Below are 20,264 nucleotides of genomic sequence, written 5' to 3'. Positions count from 1 at the left end.
CAACATAGAGAATATCTATAACATAGTTTCTATCACTATTTAAAATGTACAGATACTCAGGTTAGAATGATTCAAAAATAATGTAAACTATATCTTACATAAAATTAATTCACTTATTTATTTATTCATATATCCAGTATATATTTAATGATTACCTGCTATTTCCCAACTAGTAGACACTGTTGAATCAGTTTTGAATTATTAAAAGAATTCCTAATGTGGGAGAATATCTAGAATTTTTCAGGGGTAACAAGGTCAGTGTGGTGTGGCTAGGGAAAAAAATGATCTAAGAGGTAAGGGTAGGGCCATGATGGCCTTTGGGAAGGCCAGATTCAGTAGGGCCTTGTAGGCCTTTGGGAAGACTATGATTTTCACTCTGAGTGACGTGGGGTACCACTGGATAGTTTTAAAGATAAAGTGATATGATCTGGATTATGTTTCTAAAAGATCACTAACTATCTTGAGACTAGATTGCAGGAAGAAAGAAGTGAAAACCAAGAGACCAGTTAAAAAGCTTTTGCAATGCCATATGATTTCACTTAACATGTAGAATTGCAAGAAAAAACAAAAACTAAAACTAAAACTAAAACACCAAGCTCATAGAAAGAATAGATTAGTGGTTGCCAGAGGCAGTGTATGAGGTGGGAAAAATGGGTGAAAGAAATCAAAAGGAACAAATTTCCAGATATAAAATAAATAAGTCATGGAGGTGTAATGTAAAGCATGGTGACTAGACTTAGCAATTACTGTGTTACATATTTGAAAGTTGCTAAAAGAGTCAATCTTAAAAGTTCTTATCATAAGAAAAAAAAATTGCAATTACATCGAGGCACTAGTCTCCATGTTAATGAGACTTATTGTGGTGATCATTTTGCAATATATACAAATATCATTACTTTGTACATCTAAAACTAAATATAATGTTACATGTCAATTCCATTCCAAGAAAAAGAAAAAAAAAGCATTTGCAATAATCCAGTCAGAAATGATGATGGCTTGATGATTGTAGCATTGGAAGTGGGCAACAAATGGTCTGATTCTAGGTACAGTCTTAAAGTAGAACTAACTAGATATCTTGATACATTGAATATGGGTCATAAAAAAGGGAGCATTCAAAAATGGCTCCAAATTTTTGAGAGGATGAAGTTGCCATCAATTGTGATTTGGGATATTCTGAGTGACCAGAATTCTGGGAGAAGACCCACAGCTTTATTTAGAAAGGCAAATTTGATATATCTATTAAACGAACGTATGTTTTTAGCTAACAAACTTACTTCAAATCACTGATTTGCCCTAAACATTACACGTACTAAGGATTTATCTTTGTTCTGCTGAAAAATCTGTCAGTGAAAATTATTGACAGTCACATTTGGTGTTTTCAAGAATTCCTCAGTACAAAAATTGCATTTGGATAGTTTATGAAGTCACTGTTCAATTGCTTTTTTAAGAATTTCTTTTTTACAAATTTAACATCTACAAAATATTACACTACAACACAATTTCCTTTCTTTTAAATTAGACCCAGAGAGTTAGAATGTCATCATATTTGTAGGGTTCTGAAATAACCAATTACATGGTGAAAATAAAGTAAATAATAAACAATTAATGTATTTTCTATATTTTTAGAAGTTTTTCTTCATTTTCTTTTTCTCTTTAATTCTTTGAATAACCTTCTTTCTTTTTTTCCCCTTTCCTCCTTTCCTTCCTTAGTTTTCTTTCAATTATAACATATTTAATTAACCATTTACTATATTCCAGATACTAAAATAGGCATTTTAAAAGACACAAAAGTAAACAAGGTGCAGGTGTATTTAAATAATTGAAAATTTACTAGAAAATATAAAACACCACCTTTGTCATATATAACACAATGTTGAAGATATTACGTGAAATGAGAAAGATGCAGATAGATTTCTAAAATTTATTGTTTCATGTTGTCCTTATATTCTAGTTTATATAAATAAACTTTATGTGCAAAAATCACTGTCAGTTACATGATTTATTATGTCAGGTATCCTGTTGGTATGCCAGAATTTATCATCGAGTAAGTACATATTTACTAGAGATAAAAACTAAAATTAAAATTTTCTGAATATTTTCTGTGACTATAAACATTCAAGAATAGAGGATAAATAAACTGTGAGGCCAACTGAAACTTTATACTCTATAGAAATATTAAATGCATATCATGCTTACCTGAATCTTGGCAAAGCTCTGTAGAGAGATTCAATCTCATTTGCACAAACAACCTTTGGCAGGTATTATTCCACAAGGTTCTTAAAATTCCTGCTAATAATATTGTCTGAATATCACATGAAGCTGCAGTACCTAACTCTTAGTTTTATTTGCCATCTACTTATTGGATTACTAGATTCAGAATCTGAATTTAGCTGTCTGACCCTGAAAAGACCGAGTAAATAATCCATAGAGATGTGCCATTGGTTTGAATAAAACGTATCTGCCCTGAGAAGGCCAATTTATCTCCTCTAAACATAAGATCACCAGGGCTGAAGAAAGAGATGTAAAATCGTAGATATGAACATTGTTTTATAAAGTAGCTGAGGAAGGAAGGAATTCAAGAATTTAAATAATTCACTGAAAAATTATGCAAAGCATTGGCACGGCTTCAAATCATGGCAAAAATATAAAGTGACAGGGATATACTGATATCTAGTAATTCAGAAATGGAATATTATCATTAAATCACTACTAGAGGCCACAGCAGTAACCTTAGCATTGACAGTATAGCCCTACCCAGCCATAACTCTCAGAAAAGATGAAAATCTAGATGACCAAGTTGAGAAAATGAATTCCAGAGATTTCAATCAGTATATAGGTGTACCCTATTATTCTAAAAGATTAATATGACTGTGAAGCATATGTAAGATGCCTATGGACATATGAATATGCAAGCATCTGCTGATAAATATGAGATTGACTAAGGAAATAGTATGGAAATTAAAAGTAAAAATTTGAACCCTCCCAGATGTCAGACCAACTGTGGTCTCTTGTTACTTTAATACATTTTATGAATAGTCCATTGAGACCTGAGTACACTTCTAATTTCCTTGGGGTTTCAAGGACTTAGCTGTTGGATCATAAACAAGGATTTAGCCTAGACCATCTGGGATCCTAGTGCTTTCTCATACATGTCTATTCTTGCCTAAGCTTTGACCAAGATTTCTATAATATAGCACAAGCTCTGCTTTAAGTTACTGGGTTTTCTCAAGCTAACTTTCTGGCTTCAATCTATTTCTGATATAGCCACACTTCTTCCTAAATAGCTGACACAGCTCCTTCGGGAAAAAAACACACCCATCAAACCTTTCGGTATGACCTTTTGCACTCTGAGTGTTTTCAGTGTTGCTTATCTTTAAACTATCTAACACACACAAAAAAAATAAACTCATTTTTATGTTTGTGTGTGTGTGTATGTGTGTTAGAAGCACTCTGATAACAATTAACCACTCAGTATTTTTATGCTCCTTTCTCTATAAAAATAGTCAAGATTAAAAAAAAAAAAAAGGAGATATAGTGTCCATGAAGTGGCTCTCTGATAAACTCACTCCTCAATTTGATTCTAATTTTTCTCCAAATGTTACCCTGGGTTTCCTCAAAAGGCAGTAAATATTTTTGAAACTTACAGTTGTGTTTTATTGTTATGGCAAGTGCTTGAATTTATGGGGATAATAGAACAAATAATGTTCATCAATGTCTGTGTTTCTTTTCATCTTCCTATGTTTAGCACTCCTCAATTTTTCTCAGATCCCTTACATTTAGGTTAAGGAGAGAGAATCGTGTTCTAGTCAATAGAATATATACAAAAGTGAAATAGAGCACTTTAAGACCTAGCTCACAAAAATCCTATGTGTAAATTTTCACTGTCTTTTCCCATTGTATGGCAACTGTGGAGATAACATTGAAAATCATAATATATAATATGAAAACACCAGGGTTCCTAAGTAACTTGATGGAGCAAAGCGCTCCTCTCCCACCTTATTGGTTCTTTTAGGAAGTTGCTTTACCAAAAGGAACCACATTTGGACCCAACAGATATGACTGAACACAACAACATCTTCAATTTCTAGTCTTTCACCTGGATGCAAAGACAATATGAAATTGGAGTTGTCTTCTTTGGAGAGGGTGTTGTATGTGTGCAAAGAAAGAAGCAAGAAAAAAAAATCTGGTCATTAAGTAAACCATCAGTGAGTTAGGTAACTCATATTTTGAGGTTGCTTGTTACATAACACCATAAAGCAGCTTGTTATAAAAATATAAACAATACTAAAACTGAAATCTTGAAATGAGGTGCTACTGTAAAAAGACTCACAATATATGATATTGGCATAATTGTCTAAAAGTGGGCAATAAACAGATATTGGAGAGTAGAAATTTGGTGATATATGTTCATGAAATACTAGAATCCTTGGTAAAAATGGTGCCTATGTTAACTTTGAAGATAATCTATACACCTATTGAGCCAGCATCTCTAAGGGAATTGGCTGGGAAAAAGTGTTACTGTGTATGGATGTTGGCTGTGTTTGACACAGTATTTCAATAAGTGATGAGCATAGAAGAAAATTAGAAATTAAATGGTATGAAATATAAAAATAAAATGGAACAGTTTACAAATTTAAGGCCTCCATGGATTGCGAAGCCAACAGCTTCTAAATATCATATACCGAGTTTCCCCGAAAATAAGATTTAGCCGGACAATCAGCTCTAATGCGTCTTTTGGAGCAAAAATTAATATAAGACCCGGTATCATATCATATAGCATATCATATCATATCATATCACATAAGACCAGTTTTCATATTAAAATAAGACTCGATCTTATATTAATTTTTGCTCCAATAGATGCATTAGAGCTGATGGTCCAGCTAGGTCTTATTTTCGGGGAAACTCCGTAGTAGAAAATAGGGTGGGGAACTTTTTTCACTACTAAAGATCCAACGATCAGCTACAAGGTGGCTTCCTCTTGTTCACACTTGATAATCTCAATGTTGCCTGTGGTAAGATGAGAGAGAGAACATGGAGGCAAGGAAGCAAACACAAACATTTGAGACTTGTGTATGAAAAGAACTTCTAGTGCGTTTCTGCTACATGGAATAACTGGAACCAAATAAATTTGAAGTCTATGAAAATTTTGATGCAACTATATTGATAAAGTTTCTCCGATCTCAGACTTTAAAAGTGTTTGGCTTTTTTCATTATAAAAGAGCTTTCAGACCCCAGACTTGCTCCAGCAAGAAGTTAGTTATAAAAATTCATACAGCTCCCAAATAAGGTATTCTCCACAACCCACTTTTCTGATATGTTCAAGGGTATCTTATTCCTGACTCATTACTGAATTTTCAGTGCAGGGTTGTGGGGTAAACAGATAACTGGCTTTTAGATTTTAAGTTGCTGGACCAAGTGGGGCCATATCTGATCCCAACAGAGATGACAAAGCAACACATCTAAAATTCCTGGTCTTTCAGCTGGATGCAAAGACCAGGTGGAATTTAGGATTGCCTCCTTTGGAGAAGGAAAAAAAAAAAAAAAAGAATGTTCAATATGTGAAATGATAGGAGCAAAAACATTTTTGGCAATAGAATGGGGCAGATAAAGCTACTGCTTACTAGTGTTTCCTCTCCTTTTAAGACACATAAGTAAAGGGCACTTTCCTTTCAGTTAGTTTGGAACCATCGCCTGAGTTCCAGTCAGTGGAATATGAATAAAACTGAAGTATGGTGTTTGCAGGCCTGACACATGCAAATCTGTGAGATGCTATCTGTCATCCATCTTTCCATTCTGCAGCAAAATTGGATATCCAGTGTTGGAGTTCAAGATGATGGTATGACAAGATGGCAGGGACTAGGAACTCTGAATAATTGCTTGAGCGGAGTCCCCTTCTCTTCCCTGACTCCCCACTACCCAACACAGACTGAAACTCGACATGAGAAACAAATAAACCTTTGTTGTGTTAAGCCATTGATATTTGGAGTTTGATTTTACCTGGTTAGAATTTTCTATTAAATACACACACACACACACTTGAAATTGGGACTGTCTGAAATATCTGAGACACATACTTACAGTATGTAAAATAAATGGGTTATATTCCAATAAGTGAATTAGAAAGCCCATATTATCTCTGGCAGCTGGCAAAATAAAGAGACCAAGCCTAGAGGTGGCTGGTTAGCTCAATTGGTTAAAGCGTGGTGCTGGTAGCACCAAGGTTACTGGTTCAATCCTCACATGGGCCATGGTGAGCTGCACCCTCCTTAAAAAAACTAACTAACTAAATAAATAAATAAACAAATAAAAATAAAGAGATAGATTTGGAAAAAAGAGAGAGAGACACCAAGCGTATAGGAGGGAAGTTTACCACAAATGGATGGTGTATAATTATTTAGAAGTAAACTTAAAATATTCTCATTCTTCCTATCCTGAAGACCCAATATAATCAGGGACAAAAAATATAAAAAAAGGTCTAGATTGAGCTTTTGAAATTCGTAGAATAATCTAGCATATTCAATGATGGATTAGAACCCAGTTGCAGAGCTCCATGCAAAGAAATTCTTTCTGAATAGAAAAATAAGGAGGACAGAGACAGAGTGTGTCATGTAGGCCAAATCTATTATATGGATATTATAAAAATCCGGATGTCCCAAAAGTTTTAGTGCCTAAGATTTCTAGGTACTCCAGAGACATGGGCAGAACTGATGAGGAATGTGAAAGGATTCTTCTCAGTGAGGGTGTGGAAATAGCCCATAGCTGAGGAATAGCCCATATCTAACTATGCTCAAGCCATAATTGTTCATATGCTAGACTGAAAGATAAGAGTGTAGGGGCACCAGAGCTTGAAGACATGCAAGTGCTCTTTGGGGACTGCTGGAGCAGTCTAGTCAAGAATAAGTGTTTGTATATATAGATAGTTTCTTTGATTGGTCACTACTTTTCTTTCACTGTTGCTCCTACTATGAAAAGAAATTTGACAGGTCATATCAGTTACCTGGAATAGCGTTTGGCACAGGGAAGCTACTCAATAATATTTACTCAATAAATAATACATATATTCTGTTGATATACCTTAGCATCTCATGCTATAATCAAATATATACGCAGGTTTTTTTGATGTGCGTGTGTGTGTGTGTGTGTGTGTGTGTGTGTGTGTGTGTGTGTTGGGGGTAGAGGTGTCTTGAGGTTAAGCAACAACAGAACTAAAGTGTGTTTTTCAAGATTAGACTCTCACATCATAATCTACACAAACTATGATTATATTATTATAATTATGACAAAAAATTGAACTGCTTTAATTTTATCTCTGCTTTTTTACTGTGGTATTTAGGTAAGAAAGGAAAACAGGTAGCTTGTTTCGTAATTACATCAAAAATTCATTATTGTCCTACAATTCTTTAAATAACTTACGTCCTTACTTCAGCCTAAGTTTCTGAAGTGATAATTTATTAAAGTTTTCTCTGGCGTTTGAGCTTTACTACTTGTTTTTTGAAGGTACTCACTACCAGAATACTTCTGTCCTCACCACTCCGAGTCCCCTAACCAGGTTTATTCTCTTCCTTTATTAAATAGAAAAAATATATAAATATAAACATATAAAAAACATAAATATATACATGTATATATGTGTGTGAATATATACATATATATGTACATATAAATATACATATAAATATATACATATATACATATATAATACATGTAATATATATATTTTATAAAAAGCAACTACATTTGCAACTGCTTAAATTTTGAAGCATTTGATGAGTGAAGGTGTTGTGGATGTAGTAATGCATATGTCATTGCCTTTCTGCTTATTAATAGGATTCTAATTAGACCAATCAGTTCTAATTAGCATGCTGTCATGTAGTAATCTAGTAAAACACTGTGTCTAGAAAAATTGATCTGGCCTTGATGCTAATTACTCTCCTAGACCCTAAGCTTTATAAAATTAAGAATTGATTGCTTCCAGGCAACCTGTCTCACTTCTTACACAGAGTCTTCTACTTAAGTTGTCTCCTAATTCACATTGTGTTCCTGTTCTCAATTTGTTTTTACCACACCTTAGTCTTTGGTGTAACCTGACAAGAATAGGGCTTTAACACTTGTCAGAGAAAACATGCCTCATTGAAATTTTCCTGTAAGAAGTGTACCAGATCATAGTCCCCTAGTTCTAAATACTAGCTTAGAGTTAAGGCTGATGGTAAGACTCAGGTCAGCCTCCGCATAAATCAATATTACAAAATAAATATCTTAACAATTTTTACATGAGGTTTGTTTACCTTAGAAACAAATCCTCAGAAAACTAAAGATGAGAAAGGTGATGCACACTGACCCTCATGCTGTTTTTCTCAAAACAGCATGGCCTTTTAAAGGTTAAATAAGTGACTATTTCTAAGAATGAGGTGACTGATGTTTTCCTCAATGCTGTTTAAATCTCTTTAAAATCAGAGTAATTTGTAATAACTGATATTTTCTTAGTCATAAGGTACTTAGAATACAAATCTTGAAGACTGAAATTTTAGGTTCATTTTTAGCTCGTTACCTGAATATCTAGGCTTTTTATGAAATTGTTACTGAAACAAAAATTATGTTTAAAACATCATTTGTTCTATTCTTTTTAAGCTTACTGGAATTTTCCTGTTGGAATGTAGAAGAAACAATACCAGAAAAGAGTCCTATTTATTCCATTCTAATCAGCAAAGAACAGCTGATTGGTAACTTGAAGGTGACGAAAAGTTTTAAAAAATACGATTTTTTCTTGAATAAGTCTGTAAACAGTTATCAAGAATATTCTGACCATAATTAGACATATAAATCAAAATTGAAAGAGATTATTTAAAAAAAAGTAGAATGTGTGGAATCCTGCAGTCAGCGTCTACAGGGGACTGACTATATGATTCTAGGCACTCAGACATGGGGATCTTCTCTGAACTCTTTGAGAATGAAGACCCTGCCTGTCCCCTAATGATTCCCTTGTTGCCTGGCCTCGCCCTGCCTGTCCTTGTTCTCCTCACCTATGCATAGCAATAGAAGCTTAAAAGTGACCACTTGTAGAGTCTTTCCTTTATCTCTTGGTGTTAAATGCTAGTGTGAGACCTACATATTAGTGTGAAACTAGTTGTTCTGCCTACGGATTAAGAGAACAATGTTGTGAATCAACTGCCCTCCCAGAATTTGTCAAGGAAATGAGTGTTTCTCATTGTCCAGATATGAGTAATTTAGGAAAATAAATAGCTTTGGGTTGTATTAAGGTAGTTTTGACTAAGAGGTCCTGTTAAAAGAGCAACGGGATCCTGTCGTGCAGGAGACCCTGCTCGCTGAGCCATTTGTCGTGCGGGGCAGCCTGCGGGGTCTCTGGTCCCTCTCCCCACATAAGAACGCAGGACATGGTGAGGCCAAAAAGGAACACCCATGGAGCCATAGGTAGGGGAGTCATACCACTATATTCTCGCTGGCAGCTGGGTTGGAGACACAGGAGCCACACAATTCTCAACCCTCACTGCGCCGCTTGCAGGCTCAGCCACCATCTTCTTGCTAGCCCCCCATTTTCTGCTAGCATAGCCACGGCAGTTATATTAGTGGCCAATGGCTCACTGGTTACAGCTGATGGCCAACTAGCCACAGCTGATGGCCATCCCATCACAGTTGATGGCCATTTACTACCTGAGCCAGCACCTTTCCACGTGAGGCCGAGAGCCTAGAAACTGCTTTCTGGGGCTCTGTCCCCACAGATCCCAACAGGTAGAGCCTTAGAGAGTGTAGACTGCAGAAAACTAAGGATGAGGAAGGTGATACACACTGTCACTCAGAGTAAACATTCAAATTAGGAGACTGCAGAAGAGAGGTCCCCAGTGAGGGAAGAAGGAATTATCTACAGTTATGGAAGCAGACACTCAGATCTGAATTTCCATAGAGCCCAGGGAGATTCAAGTATGAAAAACAGCCTGGCCAGGGATAGTTTGATATCAGGCAAATATGACCTGTCCTGACCCTTAAACCTGCCTTCTCCCCCTCTTTTCTCCAGCTCCAGAGATGCTAAAAAGCAGCCTAGTGAGATGTGATGATGGAGGAGGGTGGAACTTAAAAGAGAGTATTATAGCCCTCGCACCTCTCTTCCTCCATCGACGTCCAAACCTGCAAAGAATTTTTATAAGAGTTTATCTGGGCCAAATTAATGACAATTGTGGGGAAGCAAAATCTCAAATGCTCTGGAAAGTGATGGTTTCTGCAGTTTCTTTTATGCATTTGAAATTAAGGAGGGAAGGTAAGGACGATTACATGAGTGAGGGAGAAAGCAAGGTGCGGATTGGATTGCAGGATAGTTAACAAGATTACGTGCTTTCTCTAGGGTGGTTATGCTCCTTTCAAAGGTATATTAACCTAGATACACAAAAACAATGGACAGGGCTTGCTTAAGGGGAAAATAAACATTTTACTAAAAAACTTACATACCTGGCACATGACAACTCACCATGACCCGCCTAGTTAGATCACCTTGTGAGGTTACTTTCCCTAGAACTCCTTTCTATTCCACACGTCTCTGGGCTTTCCAAGCCTGACCTGTCAAGAACGAAGGGAAAGGAGAATGTTTAACTTTACATGAATTTTGAGGTATTATATGTGATTGGATATTTTGACTACTAAAATGAGACTACATGTCTTGGAGTAACCAGATGTAATATTGTGATTTATAATAAGAAATACATATTTCATCTTATTCTACTGTGCCTGATGCAGAGCTCCTGAAACTCTTGGAATTTCCTAAGTGATGAGAGCTATAAAGTTATCTTTTGTTATATGAAGAAAGTGACTTTTGCAAAGCCTCTGGGTAATGTAAAGATAGGGGATAGTTGCCAGGGGGACCAACTATGTTGTTAGAGGGTTGGAACTTTCAGTCACAACCTCTGGTCTCAGGGAGGGAAGAGGGCCTGAAGATTTAGTTTAATCACCAATGACCAATGATTTAATCAAGCATACCTAAGTAATGAACCCAAAATAAAAACCCAAAAGGATGGGGTCAGAGAGCTTCCAGATTGATGAACACGTGGAGATTTGGGGGCAGTGGCTCACTTGGAGAGGGCATGGAAGCCCCACGCCCTTTCCCCATACTTTGCCCTATATGTATCTCTTCCATCTGGCTATTCTTGAGTTATATCTATTTATAATAAACCAGTAATCTTAAGTAAAATGTCATTCTAGCAAATTAATCACCCCAAGAATGGGGTTGTTGGAATCTCCAACCTATAGCAGGTGCGTTAGAAGCACAGGTGACAAACTGGACTTGTCTTTGGTGGCTAAATGGTGGAAGGGGGCCTGAGCCTTTAACCTGTAGGATCTGAGTTTATCTTCAGGAAGTTAGTGTCAGAATTGAGTTGAATTGTAGGACACCAGCTGATGTCTGAGAATTGCTTGTTAGTGTGGGAAGAAACTTACACGCATGGGAATTGGGTGCAGAATCCTACTTACCAGCGAACTTTTTAGTGTTTAGAAGGGACAAAAAAATGATATAAAATGTGCCTCAGATTTCATAGAGATAGAGAAATTACTAGTTCCACAGAATGGATTCAACTGGATAGCCAGAGAGAAAAATAAATTTGTATTAAATTTTGCATCCTGTGAATCCTGCTTATTCAATATACTAGTTGTCCAGTTGTTTGGGAATTTACTTTCATTTCCAGAAAATAACTCATGCCAAATGAATTCAAATTCCATTCATGCAAAAACCATATTAGATTAAGCCCCTTAATAGGTGATGAGGCTATAGAGTGAAAAGATAGGTAAAGCTCTTACTTTCATGAAGCATATATTCCTGGATGGGGAAGGGGAGAAAAATATGAAAACAAAGAAATTTTTAAAAAATTAAGATAGGTATCAATGCCACAAAGAATTTAAAACAAAGTGATCCATGAAAAATATAGGTGTTAGAGGAGTTATTTTACGTTAAACTGAATTTTGAATAAGAAAACGTCACCTATGCATGGATTTGAGGGAAGATAATTCTACACAATGGGACAAGCAAATGCAAAGTCCCCTAAATGAGAACAAGCATGGTGTTTTGGAATAAAAGAATACAGGTCCTGCACATTCTAAAAATAGTAATACTTAAGATGATAATTAAGACAAAAGCAGAGACTGGATCATATGTATTTTGGTAGTCATTAGTGATGTTTGTCAAATATTTTAGTTTCCTATTCTCCCACATTCGAGACACAAGGTAGGGTTTCATTTCCTAGTTTCCTTGTGATTCAGTGTGGCCATATCAGTGGTTCTCGACAATGAATTGTAAATTGGAGTTTCATCTTTATATTCTGGTTTCAACATTGAATTATACATAAAAAGTCTCAAGAAACCTCTTTTTTTCACTCTGATATGGCAACTGGCAACATTGAAGAGGGTGGTTGATCTATCAGCTTAGGGTCTAAGGGATTATACTAAGCATCGTCCTTCTTTGACTCATGATGGATATGCAGCACTAAAGAGAAAAATATACTTAAACCACTGAAGTTTTTAGATTGTTTTGTTTGTGTTTTTATATTATTAATTGATCGTTATTGGAACATAACCTCTTCTGGGACTCATCAGGTCATGCAAAGAGATTAGCTTTTATTCTAACTGAGATGAGAATTCACTGCAAGGATTTTAAGGCAAAAGTTGACATTATTTGGTTTTTAATTGTAAAATATACTTTTGGCTATTGTGGGGAGGGTGTATTGTAAAAAAGCAAAAAAAGGAAGTGGAAGAAAAACACTTACAAAAGCAGTTAGAAGGTTAATCAGTAATCCAAGCAATAGATGTTGTGGCCTGTAACTAAGATGGCAGCTGTGGAGAAAAATGGAGACAAAAAAATTATAAATATCCAGAGATGAAGCCAACAGGATAAAGCCAACGAGACTTATTTGGGTGTAAAAAAATAAATACATAAAAAGAATGAATAAACTTAACTCCAAGTGTTCACCTGGTAAACTGGGTAAATGACTGAGACCCAAGACTTAGACTGATTTTTGGCCAAAACTTAGAAATTCAATAAGAGAGAAGACAATTAGGAGATTTGGAAGGAGTGGTCAGTTGAAGTATGAAGAAAGTCAATTGCGTGATTATTTTATAAACAAAATAAAGTATTTCAAAAAGGGAGTGTTCAACTGTGTTGAAAGCAGATGAAAAATGAAACCCAATTGCTGGAAAATAATCATAATGTTTGGAAACATCTTTGAATCTATTTTCTAAAACAAATTGCTTTTTATCATTAATTTTTCATCATAATTATAACCCAATATAACAGCTTTACTTTATTTTATACTTTTGTAGAATGATCATGAAACAGATCATTTTTGCCTATATAATTTTAATTTTTTCCAAAGGCCTCTCTCTCTTAATTATTTAATAGACATTCTATCACTTGAAAATTTTATTTGTCAATTCGCTCATCAGAAATTGTTAACTGATCATAAATTTTTAAAAGTAATATGCAAGGGGGGGCTGGTTAGCTCAATTGGTTAGAGTGTGTGCTCTTAACAACAAGGTTGCCAGTTCGATTCCCACATGGGATGGTGTCTTGTGCCCCCCACAACTAGAATGAAGAACAACAACTTGAGTTGGAGATGGGTCCTGGAAAGAACACAATTAAAGTGATAATAATGATAATAATAATAATAATAATAATAATAGCAATAATATGCAAAATACAAGTATATTTAGCAAGACATGCAATTCCCTACCAATTAATTTGCATTTTATTATTAGATATAACTAAAACAAACAATAATGAAAAAAATTTTTGATACTTCCAGATATAGCACATAAAATAGCATAAGCAAGAATATTTGAGGGCTAATTCTGTTTTCATAAGTAAGAGTATAACTTAGAGAACATAGATAAAACATTTCTTTAGAAATTTCTTCCAAAAGATTTTATTTAAGTTTTAGCTCTACCTTTTGAGACAGATGTTATTGATAAGCTATAAGAATTGAGATTTGGATAAAGAAAAGGTTGAAGAAATGTAGTATGAGAAGCAATGAAAGTAATTGAGTACGTTTAGCTATGAGCAAAGGAAAACTTGAGGGAGTCGAATAATTGAAAAGTTATCACAGAAGAGGAATTAGACTTGCTTGTCACAGACTATTCGCTATCAGACAGAGATCAGATTAGATGGAGCTACAGCTCTTTAAAGAAAGACAATAGAGATCATGAAACGTGGTATATTTACATGGTAAGTTGGCAGTCGGCTTCCAGTCCAAGGTTCTAGTATACTGTCCTATACTTCAGGTTTCAGAAAGCTAATATTCACTTTTCTCAGATTCCCTTCCAGATAAGTTTCTGAATACAAATTAGATATGACCAAATAATGTTGTGCATGTAAAATTTTGTAGGCATAATTGAAGTGGATGCCATCTTCCTGCAGCAGATATTGGATTTTTTTTTGTTTATTCTTTTTTCAAATTGTGAGTGCCCAGAAACAGATGGGTCATTGGTGGCAGTTAGAGGCAAGGTGTCAGTGTCAAAGCATGAGACATGTATCAATTAAAGGGTAGTTGCAGAGACAGTAGGAATAGCTTCACACTTGTAGCATCACAGTTCTGTTAGTCATCAGCCCTGCACACCAATGTTTTAGGCATTCTTTTTCCAAACCTCTTTTTCGACCTCTTGAAGTAGGTGGGGATATGTCAGTTCCTTTGACCAAGAGAATGTGAAGAAAGTAGTATGTATCATTTCTAGGTAGAAGTGCATAAGAGCTGGTATGTAATAATTTATCTTTTCTCTTCCCTTGGCTACAGCAAGGGAAGAAGTATATCTTGAAAAGGAGTTATGATAAAGAGCTATCACATGCATGGCGTTTGCTCTGGATAATCTTCCAGATACGCAGTAGATCTTGTCTGAGCAAGAAATATACCATCATTTTTGTGGGGTTTTTTGTTTGTTTGTTTTTCATTGTTGTTTTTAAATCACTGTGATTTGGGGATTATTTGTTACTGTGCAATGACCTAGACTAATCTCAATAATATAGACAATGATTCTAGGTTTGGGATATTGTGATAATAAAACCTAAAATATGTAACTTTGAATTGACAGAAGTGATGAGGAAATTATCATTTGAGTCTGAAAATTGATAGTCCATGCTATTCATTGGCAAACAGATTGTCAAATGGACTTCTGAGAGAACATGGAGGATTAATTAATCATGTACTTAATGACCCTGTAGTTCTAGAGGAAGAAGATAGCAAAGTGAACATGAACAGTGTGTACTGATCACTATTGAATGTAGTTGCAAAGTATTATATGAAAGAAGTGAGTTCAGAAAAGAATTGTACCATTTAACAAACACTAATAATCAGAAAGATAAAAAAACTAGAAACTTGGGGGTTTTGGGGGTTGGAAGAGGCAGGCAGCTATTTCTCAGCCCTTCACATATGAAAACTAAAGAATGTTTCAAATGACAAGAATCAAATTAAGGGAATGACCATCACATCTGTCAGTATAATCTCTGAATGGATTAAAGTATCTCAGATTTAGGACCCAATTAAGAGTGTGGCTAAGTAAATCTTTTAATTAGTTAAAATGTCTCATGGAGAAGAGATCAAGATATACCTCAATCACAGAGCTACCACAATCCAGGTACACAAGTAGGTCAAAAAAGGTGGTGGTGAGACAAAAACTAAATAAATATTGCAAATTTTGAAAACAGTGCCCTGAAAGGAGCTGTGCATTTGGCTATTAGAGTGTGTCATTGATTACAATCAAATAAACAGTCTACTCAATTTTTCAAGAGTTTTTCTACCAAAGGAAGCAAAGACTAAACTAAAAGTAAACTCTAATTAAAACTTTGGCTCACAAACTCATATAAGCAGGAATTGATGTGAAAAACCTGCTCATCCACAAAAAAAGGCAAATTTCCCTAATTCCTATTTCTTATGTAACCAAGGAAGAATTTCTTCTTGGGCACCTGAGTAGTGAAAGGGCATAATGAAGAATATTCCCCACCCCCAGCGTAGAAAGCCTTTGGGAATTCTGAATTGCTACAGACCAGTGTCTTTGCCGTATCTCCCATTCTTTCAAAATGAAAGTGTTCCTTGCAATAATCCTGTCCATGCCTACACATGGGATGTTGGGGCATATAATCTGTCTCTTTAGTTTATAGCTATCTGGATCAAGAGCTACCATATCTGGACCTGAGAGAGAGATGATCTTGAACACCAAGAAGTCTTTGACCTTGAGCTAATTGCTACAATTAGATGGAATGTGAGGGCATTAAAAGGTAGTCATTAGTAGTGCTCACCAACATTGCTGATTAGTCTCCCCTAGACCCAAGGTGTGGATAAAATTCCTGGTCTAGTAGAAGTTGTGGATGGCCACATGACGCTTTGGCTGATGAAAATCAAGCAAAAGTAGCATATGTAACTTTTGGGAGAAAGTATTTAAGGATCACTGAACTGTTTTCTATGTTTTTTTCCCCCTGCCATGGTACTCACACAAGCCCATATGTGTATAAAGATGCAACTATGAGACATCTCATAGAAGACAGCCACCCAGGAGAATCTCCATGACATACAAGTGGACTTTGTAGAATCAAAAAACAAGATTTTATTGTTTTAACTCCAAGAGATTTTAATATATATATATTTTTTTCTTTTTAAATTGCAGCATGACCTACCCAAAACTGAGTAGTATAACATACAGGGGTTTTGGTCCTGAAGCCAAGTTCCAGTATGACTATTTTATTTGCCATATCCCTGATTATGACAGAAACTGCAATTTAAGACTAGCCTAAAATTCTATGCTCTAGCTCTTCTAATAATTTTTAATCACCCAATACTCTATTAAACCCCTTTCTTTTAAAAATACCTAGAGTGTGTTCTGTTTCCTAAGAAATGAACCCTGACTTATATGCTAATCAAGGGAGAGCACTACAGATCTATGATTAGGGTAGAGACTTCATACTTGGTAGATAACCTGACATAAACTAGCAATGGGAGTGATAATAAAAATCCTGAAATCCAATTAAGAAAGAAAGGAGGCCTGGATTATGGATAGAAATCGGAGATTAATTTGAAATGATTTTCAAAATAATTTGTTTAGGAATCTTAAATGATTTCAGTATAAACGTGTGTGGATATGGTGAATTAATCAAGAAAACTACAGTGGTGGCAGATGAAATTTTGGATTGGTCCAGTGGTGGGGCGGGAATGAGATTAAACTACTATTCTTAATATATGAAACAACTTCTTAAAACTCTAAAAACTGTTCAACATTTCTAATTTTCCTGTAACACAATGAGTTTTTTTAAAATAATATTTTATTTTTAAATTACAGTTGACATACAATATTATATTAGTTTCAGGTGTACAATATAGTGATTAGACATTTATATAACTTTTGAAGTGATCATCCCAATAATGTCATACATAATTTTACAGTATTATTGATGGTATTCCCTATGCTATACTTTACATACCTGTGACTATTTTGTAACTACCAATTTTAATACTCCCCTCCCCCTCCACCCAATACCTCTCCCATTTGGCTACCATCAAAATGTTCTCTGTATCTGTGAGTCTGTTTCTGTATTGTTTGCTCATTTATTTTGTTTTGTAGATTCCACATATAAGTGAAATCATATGGTATCTGACTTTCTCTGTCTGACTTATGTCACTCAGCATAATACCTTTTATGTCCATCCATATTGTTGTAGATGGCAAGATTTCATTCATTTTTATGGGTAATATTCCAGTGTGTGTGTGTGTGTGTGTGTGTGTGTGTGTGTGTGTGTATATATATTCATTCGTCTATTGATGGACACTTAAGTTGCTTCCATATCTTGGCTGTTGTAAATAATGCTGCAATGAACACATATATGCACATGTCTTTTCAAATTAGGGTTTTGGGTTTATTTGGATAAATACCTAGAAGTGAAGTTACTGGGTCTTTCATTGTGTGTTGTTATAGCCCTTGTTTTAATGTCTATTTTGTCTGGTATAAGTATTGCTACCTCAGCTTCTTCTTCCTCCTCCTCCTCTTTTTTTAATTTTTTTTAATTTAAGTTTATTGGGGTGACAATGGTTAGTAAAGTTACACAGGTTTCAAGTGTACAATTCTGTAATACATCATCTATATATCACATTGAGTGTTCACCACCCAGAGTCAGTTCTCCTTCCATCACCATATATTTGATCCCCCTTATCCTCATCTACCACCCCCCAACCCCCTTACCCTCTGGTAACCACTAAACTACTGTCTATGTCTATGAGTCTTTTTTTGTTTGTTTGTTTGTTTGTTTGTCTTGTTCCTTTGTTGCTTTCAGTTTTATATCCCACATATCAGTGACCCAGCTTCTTTTCTTTGTTTGTTTCCATTTTCATGAAATATCTTTTTCCATGCCTTTATTTTCAGTGTGTGTGTGTCACTCTATCTGAAGTGAGTCTCTTGTAGGCAGCTTATGTAAGGGTCTTGTTTTTTAATCCACTCAGCCCGCCTATATTTTTTGAGTGAAGCATTTAATCTATTTGCATTTAAAGTAATTATTGATAGATATGCAGTTACTGCCATTTTATTCATGTATATATTTTTTTCTCCTTAAAAAAGTCCATCTAACATTTTTTGTAATCCTGGTGATGAAATCCTTTAGCTTTTTCTTCTCAGGGAAGCTCTTTATCTGTCCTTCGATTCTAAATGATAGTCTTGATGGGTAGAGTAGCCTTGGTTGTAGGTCCTGTTTTTTGATCACTTTGAATATTCATGCCAATCCATTCTGGCCTGCAAATTTTCTGTTGAAAAATCAGCTGACAATCTTATGGGAGCTCCCTTGTAGATAACTAACTGCTTTTCTCTTGCTGCTTTTAAAATTATCTTTGCTTTAACACTTGGCACTTTATAATGTGTCTTGGTGTAGACCGCCTCGGGTTCATCTTGTTTGGGACTCTCTCTGCTTCTTTGGCTTGTATGTTTACTTCCTTCATCAGGTGAGGGAAGTTTCCCACCATTATTTCCTCAAATAGATTTTCAATTCCTTATTCGCTCTTCTCCTTCTGATACTCCTATGATGTGAATGTTGGTACACTTGATTTTGTCCTAGAGACTTCTTAAACTATCCTCATTTTTTTTTTTTGATTTTTTTTTTCTTTTTGTTGTTCTGATTGAGTGTTTTATGCTACCTTATCTTCCAAATCACTGATTTGATACTCTGCTTCATTTAATCTACTGTTGATTCCCTCTACTGTCTTCTTTATTTCAGTTATGGTATTCTTCATTTTTGACTGGTTCTTTTTTATGTCTTCTTTCTCCATTTTTATGTTTCTTATTTCTTTGTTGAAATTCTCCCTGAGATTACTCAGCATCCTTATAACCAGTGTTTTGAATTCTACCTCTGGTACTTTGCTTGTCTTCATTTATTTAGTTCTTTTTCTGGAGCTTAGTTTTGTTCTTTAATTTGGGACATGATTTTTTTTTTTTGTCTCCTCATTTTGGCTGCCTTCTTGTACTTTTTTTCTGTGTAGTAGTAAATTTGCTATGTCTACTAGTCTTGCTAGAGTGACTTTATGTAGTAGGTATTCTGTGGGGTCTAGTGGCAGTCTCCCTGGTCACCAGACCTGGATGCTGCAGCTGTGTCCCTGGTGTGGGTTGTGTGCTCCTTCCTGTTGTAGTTGAACTTTGATTGCTGTTAGTATGTCAATGGGAGGGACTGACCCTTAGGCTGACTGGTTTTGAGAACTGGCTGTGACTACAGTGGAAGAGCTGTTTTGCAGGGGCTAAACTTATAGAGCAGAATTCAATTTAGCACAGCTATGGTGCCTGTAGAATCCACCCTTTGAATGTGTTATTTGTGAAGGTGCTTGGGTTGTATGGTTGTGTTCTGGTGTGTTCCAAAGGTGGCCACCATGTGTGTTGGTTATGGGGCCTCTTAGGAGGGGCTCTAGTACAGACTAAGATCAACCGTTGCCTATGACCTGCCTTGGTATGAGCTACAAAGTGATCTGAAGATGGGTGACTCTTGTCCTGGGCTTGGGGTTGCCTGGAAGAGGCTAAGGTGCAAACTGAGACTGGCCGCTCCTAGTGCCATGCTTGGGGCTGCTTAGCAAGAGGCATGGGGCATGCTGAGGCCAGATACTACTTGTCTGGGGTTTGTAAACTTTTGAGAGATTTTAGGAAAGTCTATTGTATGAGCCACAATAGGCTGTTTATATAGGAAAAAAAAAAACACATTGGAAATGGCTTGGGTCGATCTGCACGTTGGGAGGAGGGGATGCTCAGGGAATCAGAAGGGCAGG

General features: G+C 35.7%; 1 long non-coding RNA gene across 2 annotated transcripts in view; it reads left to right on the top strand.

Annotated features, from left to right (window-relative positions):
* Positions 1-20,264, top strand: part of LOC148754823 (uncharacterized) — a 351,795-nt gene that overhangs the window by 265,785 nt on the left and 65,746 nt on the right. The window lies entirely within an intron of this gene.

Source organism: Rhinolophus sinicus, chromosome 17 (genome assembly GCF_057876585.1).
Source record: "Rhinolophus sinicus isolate RSI-liver-muscle chromosome 17, RSI-T2T, whole genome shotgun sequence".
Classification (NCBI taxonomy): Eukaryota; Metazoa; Chordata; class Mammalia; order Chiroptera; family Rhinolophidae; genus Rhinolophus; species Rhinolophus sinicus.
Note: the sequence above shows the minus strand (reverse complement) of the source record. Positions and strands in the feature narration are given on the sequence as shown.